The following is a 12,068-nucleotide window of genomic DNA, read 5'->3' as shown; positions in this document are numbered from 1 at the left end:
TTCCAGCGAGATGTGACACACATAAACCTCTCACAGACTCAACTATTTGCAGCTGGGATAGGAACCCTTTTAAGCCGGGGGGCTCCTCGTTAATTTCCCAGTAGTTTGCTGCCCATGCTGGTTTAACACCCACAAAGTTCATGAGAGAGCATTAGGCCTTCAGCTAACTGGTCCTGCCCACTGTGGGTTAGTTGCTGAAGGTTTGTTAGTTGCTTTTTTAATTGTGATATTCCTTAAGCATTCACTCTGTTCCAGGCACTGTACTAAGCACTGGAGAGCATAACCCTTATCCCACATGAGGCTCACAGTCTTCAACCCCATTTTACAAATGAGAGAACTTAGACCCACAGAAGTAAAGTGACTTGCCCAAGGTGACACAGCAGACAAGTAGCAGATGCAGATTAGAACTCTGGTACTTCTGACTCCTTAGCCCAAGATCTATCAAGTGGGTCATGCTGCTTCTCCAACCTGGGAGTAAATGGGAAATATCACATCTCCCTCTGAGAGCGGATTTCTCCCAACTCCAAAAGCACTGCTCAGGAACACGTTTTGGTGATGGATTTACTTGGTTGAGAACTTGGGACGGCTGGGCTTAGTGGAGAGAGCATGGGCCTGCAAGGCAAAGGACTTTAATCCCAGCTCCAAAACCTATCTGCTGTAAGACCTTAGGAAAGCCATTTAACTTCTCTGTGCCTCAGTGATCTCATCAGTATTATGGGGAGTTATATCCTCCTCCCTCTGACCTTTATTGTGAATCCCATATAGGAAAGGGAAAGTGTCCAACATAATTATTTTGCATCTACCTCAGTGCTTAATACAGTGCCGGGCACACGGTAAGCGCTTAACAAGTCCCTAACAAAAACAAAAAAAAATCCAGCAACAGTAGAAGGACCACAAACTCTCAACCCAGACCTGGGAGTAAACACCTCTCCCTCATATTGCACTTCTTTCTAACTTAAACCCAGAGTTGACAAACCTCCAAAAAATTACTCTATTTTCCTTAGCGACCCCACTTACCCTCTCCAGTTATCTTCTATAAGACTTCTCTTCTGGCTCTGGGAAGCATTTCCACGCATCTAGTCTCCGTCTTCTTGCCCAATTCTTCCAGGTAACTGGTTGCGCCCCAGCTGATGTCACTAGGTGAGTGATTGCCAACCCACTGTAAAACAGCTTATCCCTCTGTCAGGTTTCTTGAGAAATAAGCAGCTTCTAGATCTGGAGTTTTGCTAACCCTTAATAATTATAAAAATAAGAAAAAGAATGGTATTTATTAAGTGCTTCCTATGTTCCAAGACCTGGGCTAACACAGATCAGATGGTCAGACACAGTCCCTCTCTCAGATGGGGTTTACTTTTAAAGTATGAAGATAGAAAAGATATTTAATTCACATTTTGCCAGTGAGGATTCTGAGGTATGGAGATGGTAAGTGAATGGCCCAAAGTCATACCTCAGGCAAAGGGTGGAGCCAGGATTGGAATTCAGACCTTATTATTAGTAACAATAATAATAATAATAATGGTATTTGTTTAGCACTTAACTTTGTGCCAGTCACTGTATTAAGCGCTTGTATGGATACAAGAAGACTGAGTTGGACACAGTCCCTGTCCCATGTGGGGCTCACATTCTCAATCCCCATTTCACAGATGAAGTAACTGAGGCACAGAGAAGTGAAGTGACTTGACCAAGGTCACACAACAAACAAGTGGAGGAACTGGGATGAGAACCCATTACCTTCTGACTCCCAGCCCCGTGCTCTATCCACTACATCAAGCTGCTAACTCCCAGGCCCATGTTCTCTCCCCTAAGCCACTTTTCTTCCAAGTCCTTTCTGTTTCTCATTCCCACTTAAGAAGGGAGAAAATGTTTGGAAAGTATCCTGAGAAGGGAACAGATTCTAATTCTAGAGATTGGTGTAAATTTTCCCCTTGTGTGCGATAGGCTAGTCTGGCTTGGGCCATCACAAGGACCAAGCTGATACGGGACCCATCAGTCTTAGGCATACGTACTTACCAGTAAAACCTCTCATCATCGGTAGCGCCATCTTCAAACCCAGAAATAGATACACTGCTCATTCTGATTGGGGTAGGAAAAGTTTCCCACCACCTTTCCTTGGGTACACCTGGATGAGACCATTCTTTAACCCCCACTCTTATCTGGTGATGAAATATCACAATCCAAAGCACCATCTTCAAATGCAGAAGATAGCTGTATATATCACTGACAAATCCTTTTCTTCACTTGCACAGAAATTCTCAGTCAACATCTCACTCCTTCACGTAGCCACAGTTTTATATGTACATTATATTTCCTATTTTATTCAGCTATATTTCCTGGTTGACTTACGACTTTCCATTGCTGCTGCAGGCGTAGTTTAATGCCCTGTACTGTTATCGTTTCATTCCCGAAGAGAATGCAAATGGCTTGGAGCCTGGCTAACTAAATTAATTCATCCCAAAAGAAATGGCTTCACTATTTTCCCCCTTACTCAAAGAGTGTGTCTCCCCAAATGGTATAAATCACCCATTTCTGAGATAGCGTGAGATATCAATCAAACTGCTCTAACAGGAAATTTGAAATGTCCTCATTTCCCCCCACCTCCCTACCATCTCATTCTAAGAAGGTGGAGGGCACTGAAGCCATCGTACAAGCCAGGGCTAAGTACTGACTTTGCCCATCAATCTAATCTTTGTAACTAATCTCCCTTTCAAAGGCTCATCCTTTTGTAATCTTTCCTCATGAATCTATATCATTTTTCTTACCTTGTTCTCTCTTCCAAGCTCTGGCCCTTTCTCGGAAGAATGCATGGAGGAAGAACAAAATCCTTGCCTTCTTCAAATCCCCTCATCTACCCACGAATAGCGTCTTCTTCTTCCCATTCCCCTTCCCCTTTTTCTGAGGGTTCAGTTGAACTTTCTTCCCCTTTCCTTCCTTTCTAACTCCACGTTTTGCTTAACAAACTCCTTCCCCCAGACAGCTATTCAGACTCGAACAGCTAAAGACCAAATAGACTTTGACAAATGCTTCATTTTCAGCTGTTTCCTCATTTTCATCTAGTTCCATTTCTTCTTTCACTTCATTACATTCATTTCTCCGCTTCCCATCGATTATATCCTCCTCTTGGGTGGGGATGGGGCTAATTCCCCACCCCCCACACCAGAAAAAATAACGCATGGCAACAGGTGAAATGATAGATACTGTGGATGCCAAATCCCTGTCCTTGGCCGAAGAGGCAGAAGAGAGGCAGAGCAGCCCTGCTAACCCCAGCTAACAGCTATTAAACCACTAAAAGCTAAAATTGATTTTTATGCTCCTCAAATGAGTATTGAATGCCCTCAGCTTTGAAATCTGGGAGAAAGAAATTTAAATCTTTAACTGAGAGAACTCAAAAGCTTCCAATCTGGATTATAGACTTCGGGGGCTCTTTTGGAGATTTTAATTAAGCGGAATGTCTTCTCAGTAAAATAAAGACCCTTGGAAACTTCAGGAGAAAATGGATTCTTTGAGCTCGGCCAAGAATTCCAAGGGTGAACACTCTACACACTAGACTCACTAATCTCACGTATATCAAATTTATCCTCAAGATTTAATTTAAAACTACCTTTATTGTAGTCCATAGTTTTCACACACTATAATTAAATCTAAGCCCAAAATTTTAGAGAGTTTTCACACTAGATAAATTATATAAATGCAGATATAAGAGTGTTTGAGAACAGCACAAACTCTGAAATGGGGACAAAATGGAGGGTAGATATGCCAGAGAAGTCAATACACTGTCTCGGATATTGTAAGGGTTGAGCAGGCTCAGAAAAAAATGCTCGTTGTTTGGAAAATGAATTTCTTAGATTCGGGTCTTGATGAGGCTATAGTCTTCCTTTCAGGAGTGATGTTTAAAGCTGGAGGAGTCAATTGCTAAGATATGATTTTGAAAATGATTGCCTAATATCCCTGAAAGACAGAATGAATATGACTTAAAGACTGAAGAAAGATCTTTGTATAATTCTATTTGTGGCCTACGCATCGTGTTACTCCACGAAATGAGAACATAAGAAATGTCACACTATTCTTTTTTCTTTAAGGTATTCGTTAAGCACTTGCAGTGTCCCAAACACTGTTCAAAGAACTATGGTAGATACAAGTTAATCATTTTGGACACAGTCCCTGTCCCTCATGGGGCTCACAGTTTAAGGAGGAGGGAATGGGAGTTAATCCCATTTTATAGATGAGGTGAGTGAGGCACAGAGAAGTTAAGTTGCTTGCCTAAGGTCACACAGTAGACCTATGGCACAGTCAGGATTAGAACTCTTTTCCTCTGACTCCCAGGCCCGTGCTCATTCCACTAGGCAAAGCTACTTCTCAAACCAACAGGTCAACCATAGACCAAACTAATGAACCTTCGATATCGAAGTCCTCTCTATGACAGTGGCAACACGAGACCATATAACAGTGTGATAGCTACCCTCTTCGACATTTATAATGTGCGATTCTTCCAAGTCCCATCATTTCTCTTAATCGAGCACTAAATCTATGTTAAAGTTATTCTTTGTACTGGCTTTGGGGGTATAAGAAAATTGGCAGTTTTTAAAATAAGATTTTAATTACGCTTTAATTTGCTTCTTGTGTTTACTTTAATTCTCATTACTTGCTTCTTTGTCCAGGCAAAATAAGGGTAGAAGTTCATCAAAAATATACTGGTCACCCCCAGATGGAGCAAAGAATGGCTACATCGAAAGGATTTCCCAGAATCCTCCTGCAACACGATGGAGTCTCCCATCAAGAACGAAGCAGTAATGCAGCACAGCCTGAAGGAAAAAGCACAGCCCTGGTAGTCAGAAGACCTGGGTTCTAATTCTGCCTCCACCATTTATTAGCAGCGTGGCTAGCGGAAAGAGCCCAGGCTTGGGAGTCAGAGGTCGAGGGTTCTAATTCTGGCTCTGCCACCTGTCTGCTGTGTGACTTTGGGCAAGTCACTTAACTTCTCTGTGCCTCAGTTACCTCATCTGTAAAATGGGGATCGAGACTGTGAGCCCCACGTTGGACAACCTGGCACTCTCTTCCCTCACAGTCAAGTTGTGTCCTGTTAGCCACTCTGGTCGGCACCGCCCGTGCTAGACAGCTCTTTTCCAGGATTCCTGCCAGGGCTGTCTGTCCACCTTGCAATCAACCAAACAATGGTATTTATTGAGCTCTTACTGCATGCAGCACACTGTACTAAGCATTTGGGAGAGTACAACAGAGTTGGTAGACACTTCTACCGGAGAATTCGTAGACTCTCAGCTCGTTGTGGGTAGGGAATGGGCCTGATTATTGTTATATTGTACTTCCCCAAGTGCTTTGTATAGTGACCTGCACATAGTAAGCACTCAATAAATATGGTTGATTGAACGCACATTGTCTTAGATAATTCTCACGTGTAGGGAACATGTCTACCGACTCTGTTATATTATACTCTCCCAAGTGCTTAGTACAGTGCTCCCTGCAAAGAGTAAGCATTTAATAAATACCATTCATTGACTGATTGACTCGTGGTCAGGAAGCTTTTACCACTGGGAGCCTAGCTTCACTAGGCAAAGACATAACTGGAATCCAGATGGCCTGAATCCCAGACCACTGCTCTTTGCTCTGGACAAATGTTAGGCCTGTAAGGGACCCATGTGTCAGGGAGCTGCAGGCTCTAGTGGAAAGAGCACGGGTCTAGGAATCGGAAAACCTGGGTTCTAATCCCGGCTCTGCCACGTGTCTGCTGTGTGACCTTGGGCAAGTCACTTCAGTTATCTCATCTGTAAAATGGGGATAGAGACTGTGAAGCCCACGTGGGACAGGGACTGTGCCCAACTCAAGCTGCTTGTATCCATCCCAGTGCTAAGTACAGTACCTGGCACGGAGTAAGCGCTTAACAAATACCATCATCATTATTATCATCATTATTATTATTTCAACCATTTCGGATGAGTGTACAAGGCTTCTCGACTCCTTTCCCAGAAGTACGAACATAAGAAAACAGTGCTTCCAGAAACTGCCTCTACCCAGGGAATTGCTGAATGCTGAATTTTCCATAATTGAAAATTTCAGAACATTAACGTGTTTTGGACTTGCAGTGATATTTGTAATTTTTAAAAGCCATACGCTAATCTTCACCCTCCTCTAGCGTAATTGCAGGCTTGCATTAAACTGTGCCAGAAACAATGATCACTAGGACCAAAAAGGTCGTCAGAGCTTAGCAGATGGGGAGAAACTATTAAAACGCCAGACGATACCTACTATCTTTATATCCACATATCTTTAGTACAATTAAATGAGTGCTATTAGGTACATGGGGCAGTCAGAAAGATGGGGTGTAGTTAACACTGCCTCAGCATAAGCATATAAAATCCATACTCATTTTCCTACTGAGTAAAAAAGCAATAAAAATATCCAGCAGTAGCAAATTAAAAAAAAAAAAGATTTATGAAATTCTCTTTCTGGGAAATAGTCCTGGGAAAGCTCTGAATAAGAATGCAGAACAAGAATCCAATATAAAAATAGAGCTTTTAGCATACAATACTGCTACACTCTAGTTACTGCTCAAATGCTAAGTACGGAGCTACAAACATCACGGTGATCATTATCATCATCACCACCACCTCGGCCTAGTGAAAAGAGCCCTGGCCTGGGAGGCAGAGGTACTGGGTTCTAATTCCACTCTGCCACCCTGTGGGACCTTGGGCAAATCGTCCAACTTCTCTGTGCTAAATGGGGATTCAATACACGCTCTCCCTTCTATTTAGACCGTGAGCCCCATGTGGGACAGAGACTGTGTCCGACCTGATCATCTTATGTCTACCCCAGAACTTAGTACAGTACTTGTCTCAGAGTAAGTACTTATCCAAAACCACAGCTATTGTTATTATAACTACTACTACACCTCCTGCTCCTACTACTTTACCGGCTCCACGAAAATTGAGTGTGAAACAAAAGAGCATTAAACAAAATACGGTTTACCATGGGAAATAATGTAAAGTGCGTTAATGCATTCCAAAGATTCACCTTTCCTGACTAGACTCCCCTTTCCTCTTCTCTCAAACCCTTCCGCATCACCCTGATTTGCTCCTTTGTTCTTCCCCCCTCCCAGCCCCACAGCACTTTTGTACATATCTGTAATTTATTCATGTATATTAATATGTGTCTCCCCGTATCTGGACTACAAGCTCATTGTGGGTAGGGAATGTATCTGTTTAATGTTGTATTGTACTCCCCCAAATGCTTAGTACAGTGCTCTGCACACAGTAAGTGCTCAATAAATTACAATTGAATGAAGAAATTGAACCCAACTATATGATTGTTAAAAAACAGTGATGAAAATACAATGAAAATAGTTACATGATAATATGACTTCAGAATAGGATTACACTATCTCAGGATGCATCCAAGTCCCAATAGATTGTAAGTATCTTGGGGGCAGGGATCATGTCTACCAACTGCACTGAACTTTCCCAAGTGTACGGTACAGTGCTCTGCACACAGTAAGAACTCAATAAATACTGTTGGTTAATTGATAACATGTTCCTCAAAAATAAAGGCACATTTTAAAGCATCGAATTGTGGAATACAGTTTCTTTCATGTAATGTAATTTATTCATTTCTTATTCCAGAACCAGTGTCACCCCAAAATGACACTTTCAATCCCTCCCTTGTTCCTTCTCCTCCATCATTCCTAGGATATTTCTGATCGCATGAACCTGAACGTCAGCCGCCTCCATCCCGCTTTCCTCAGCTCCTCTCCCCCCCGATCCAGCAGGATTTTTAATCTTTTGAAAATCCCCACCATGCACAGAGCCCCCTTCAAACCACAGCCCACAGTCCCCATCAGCAGGAGAAGGGTCCCCTTTCTGGTGATCGGACATTTGGGCTCCCATCCTGCCTCCTGGCCTCAAAGAGCAGGGAGGCAGCTCCTTTCTACCCAGCCGCCTCAGTGCTCTCAGTCTGACTCTGATAATAATAATAATTATGGTCTTTATTACATGCTTATTATGTGCCAGGCACTGTACTAAGTGCTGGGGCGGATACAAGAAAATCGAGTTGGACACAGTCCCAGTCCTACCTGGACCTCACAGTCTCAATCCTCAGTTTACAGATGAGGTAAGTGAGGCCCAGAGAAGTGAAGTGACTTGTCCAAGATCACATTGCAGACAAGTGGTGGAGCCAGGATCTGTATTTCCTGGTGCCTGGGCTCCACAGGCTCTCTGCAGCTTCCCCTCAGCACCCTGGCCAAAACCTATGTGCTCCCCAGATCCTTCAGGAGCTCCCATTCCCTAATGCAGAAACCACCATCTCCTCACCTCTTTCTCTTCTCACCCTCCTTTCCTGAGGCTCTCTGCCTCCATTGGCAGCTGCTGCAGAAAATAACCACCACCCCTGCCTCTTTGATTACTCTGCTGGTTGCTGATAAAGCCCAGCTGAATCTGAGAAGCTGGTGAAATCTTGAGTAAGGCACCTCTCATCACTGATTTTTTAAAAAAAATTGAGAGTGGTGGGAAAGAGGCACTGAAGGGGCTGGGTTGAGAGTGTGGAGCTGAGCAGGGGGAAACTGTTCAGGACAAGCAGAGGGGAACAAAAAAGAGGCAAAGGGAGGAGGGAGAGATAAGGGAATTCATTTTCCAGCAGTGATGGGATGCACTGTTAGGTGGGACATACAGATTCTATTCTATGTCAGCAATTAGCATATTGATCAATCTCCAGATTTTGTGCTTGGTGATCATCAAGAACTGGGAGTACATTTGCATAGAATACAGTAAAAACATACTACTATTTTAGATAATACAATGATAATAATAGTGTTTGTGATGTACCAAGGATTGTGCTAAGTGCTGAGGAATATAAAAAAAAGGAGGTCAAATAGTCAATTTACCACATTTATCACTTGGGACTCATAGTCTAAATGGGGGGAGATATTGAATCCTCATTTTACAGATGAGGAAACTGAGGTACTCAGAAGTTCAGTGACTCATCCAAGCTCAAACAACAGGCAAGTGGCAGGGCAGGATTAGAATGCAGGATTCCTGATTCCCAGTCTTGTGTCTTTTCCATGAAGCCATACTGTTTCTCTACATAATAGGGAATAGGAATACAGTACATGTATAGCCCTTGATCCGATATCCCTTGATCTAACCAAGATACATTCCTCGAAAATGTAGTGGCTTCATTAAGGTATTGTGGAATACACTTTATCCTAGACATAAGAGGTGACTGGGCCCATCCTCCCCCAGGCCCTGGGTCAGAATGAAGAGGTGATGTTACAAAGCCAGGATGAGGAAGGCTGAAGCAGGGATGGAAGCAGCTGTGCCCAGGGCAATCCCCCCTCGCTGTGACTAAAGTTCAAACAAATAAAAAACATACTGGAGGACAGAGGAGGGAGGAGAAGACTTGGGAGGCAGAGGAGAGGGCATGAGAGCCATGGGGAACAGAGGATGGCAGAGAGGGAATGGGAAGAAGGAAGGAAGGGACGAGGGGAGAATTGATTTACCAGCAGTGACTGGGTATAATTTAAGGGGTGAGATTCGCGTTTGGTGGGCTAAATCGGCAAGTAGTGCAGGACGTATCCCAGGGCTGCGATGGGGTGCTTCTAACCGGGAATCGTCTGAATAAAAATGCAGAATGGGTGAATAAGAATACAGAATCGGAATGTAGAATAAGTATATGGAATAGGTGAATAAGAATGCATCATAAGAATACAGAAGAGGAATAGAGTGGAGGAACACAGAGAAGTATACAGATTAGCTGAATAAGAATACAGAAGAAGAATATAAAATAAGAATACAAAAAAGGTGAATCAGAATAAAGAATTAGAATACAAATGAGGAATACAGAATAAAAATTCAGAATAAGTATACAGAATAAGAAAAGAAGAGGATTACAGAATAAGAATTTGGAAGAGATAGACAGAATAAGAATACAGAATAGGAGTATGGAACAAAAATACAGAAGAGGAATATGAAACGAGCATACAGAAGAGGATTACAGAACAAAAATTCAGAAGAGGACTACAAAATGGGAATGCAGAATAAGAAAACAATGTAAGCCAAATGGATGAAATCAGCAGGAGTCATTTCCTGAAATGGATGAAAGCAGAATATTTATGTTTGGCTTTGCAAAACAATGATTAGGCTTATCGATGATGCAAGTTAAAACCACCCACAACCATCACTCCATTCTTCGCTTCCTGACCTTCAAGTAAAATAGAGTCAAATGCCAAAGATAGAACCCTTGAAGTCTGAATCTACCTGGTACTGTGAAAGTAATACTTAGCTGATCTCTGCTCCCGGTTTTCCAGAAGCTGCGGAAGACCAACTTGAAAGGATACACATTTCCATGTTTGTTTTTGGCATTACCAGAGTTAAGAAATCCCTTTAAGTGTCATAATGGGCCGAGGTAAAGAAGGGACTTAAATGGAGAGACTTCATCTGTGGCGGTCACCCTCCCTCGGATATCTGAACACAGCACTGATGTCGTTTGGGGAAAATGCACATCAGCAAAAACACATCTCCTTCCTGCCCTCCAATATGTCTCTATTTCTTATAGTTCTTCTAACCATTTTTGACTCAGTTATGAAATTTCTAAATTCAAAAAACAAAAGAGGTCGGTTTCACATCCTACATCTGCTGAAGGGTTATTGGGATAACCCTCCCCGACCAGGTCCCAGGCCAGAGAAAATGAGCTAACCTCACTGGTACAAGGAATGCGATCGGCCTGAATGTCCAATGTTCCCGGAAGCTGGCTGCGGTTAACTGCTATATTGCCAGGCCTAAAGCGAACGATACGTAGCCCTTAAATTAAGTTCCTCCTTTCCTCTGGGTGTATGCTCTCCTGATTTAATAGAAGAACGAGACCGAAGAGGATGCTGTAATTACTCTGAACGATGATTTCTAAATTACACTCTTGGTTAAAAATTCAAGGATTAAAAAAAAATCCATCCTTCCTCCCACCAGCTCAGTTGCACATATTCCCAGGCAAAAGAGCCATTTAATCAATTAGTGGTATATATTGAGTAGTTCATTGTACATAGAGCACTGTACAAAGTACTTGCTCCGTACTAAGCGCTTTCTCCAACGTACTGTACTATTCACTAGCACAAATAAACAATCAGAAAGACCCTCGAGGCCTTTCCTACTCCTCCGACTGCCTGAACCTTTCTGGACTCCTGCGGGGAAATCAGTGGAATAGCTGATGGGGTATGGACCAATGTCCTAGCATGGAATCATGAGGGAATCATGAAGAACATCCTTGCTGAAATGTCAACTATAGCCAAGGTGTGTGATAGGAGCTCAAGGGGCATTCACGCCTAGAGTGGCGATCCAGATTTAAATAACATTGCTAGACAATAAAATGGGCAATGCAGAGTTCACGTGAGAGTTAGGACACTGGAATTTGACGTTAAGAGGACATTGCTTGGAAACGAGGAGATGTAGAGGGAGAAAATCCATAGAGTAACGGCATGGCCTAGTGGAAAGACCACGGACCTGGGAGTCAGGGGATCTGGGTTCTAATCCTGGCTCTGCCACTAGTCTGCTATGCAACCTTGGCCAAGTCACTTCACTTCTCTGGGCCCCGGCTTGCTCATCTGTAAAATGGGGATTAGACTTAGACTATGATCTCCCTGGGGTTCAATCCAATTACTTTGCATTTGCCCCAGCCCTTAGGAGTACTTGGCTCCTAATAGGCGCTGAATAAATCCCGTATTATCATCATCATCATTATCAACATCATCATCTTAAGAGGAAATGGCTTGTGTGGGTGTATATCAAGGTCATGCATGAAGAAATTTAGGGGAGAGGGTGAGCTCTATAGAGAGAAAGATGGGATTCTATGCATATGGTGATGTCAAGTGGCGATAAAGCCGAGTGGAATATGCTTACTGTAGTGTGGCCTGATGCTTCTATGATTCTCCGCTCTGCTGAATTTTGTCAGAAAATGATTCCTTGCCAGCGATAACCCGTTAGGCTTTCCGTTTCTGTTGCTAAAATGGTGGTCGGAGTCCATTACATCTTCCGTCTCTAGCATTAGCAATAAAACAATTCAAGGCAGACGGTAGGTCC

Source organism: Ornithorhynchus anatinus, chromosome 10 (genome assembly GCF_004115215.2).
Source record: "Ornithorhynchus anatinus isolate Pmale09 chromosome 10, mOrnAna1.pri.v4, whole genome shotgun sequence".
Taxonomy (NCBI): Eukaryota; Metazoa; Chordata; class Mammalia; order Monotremata; family Ornithorhynchidae; genus Ornithorhynchus; species Ornithorhynchus anatinus.
The sequence above is the reverse complement of the archived record's forward strand: the minus strand, read 5'-3'. Positions refer to the sequence as shown.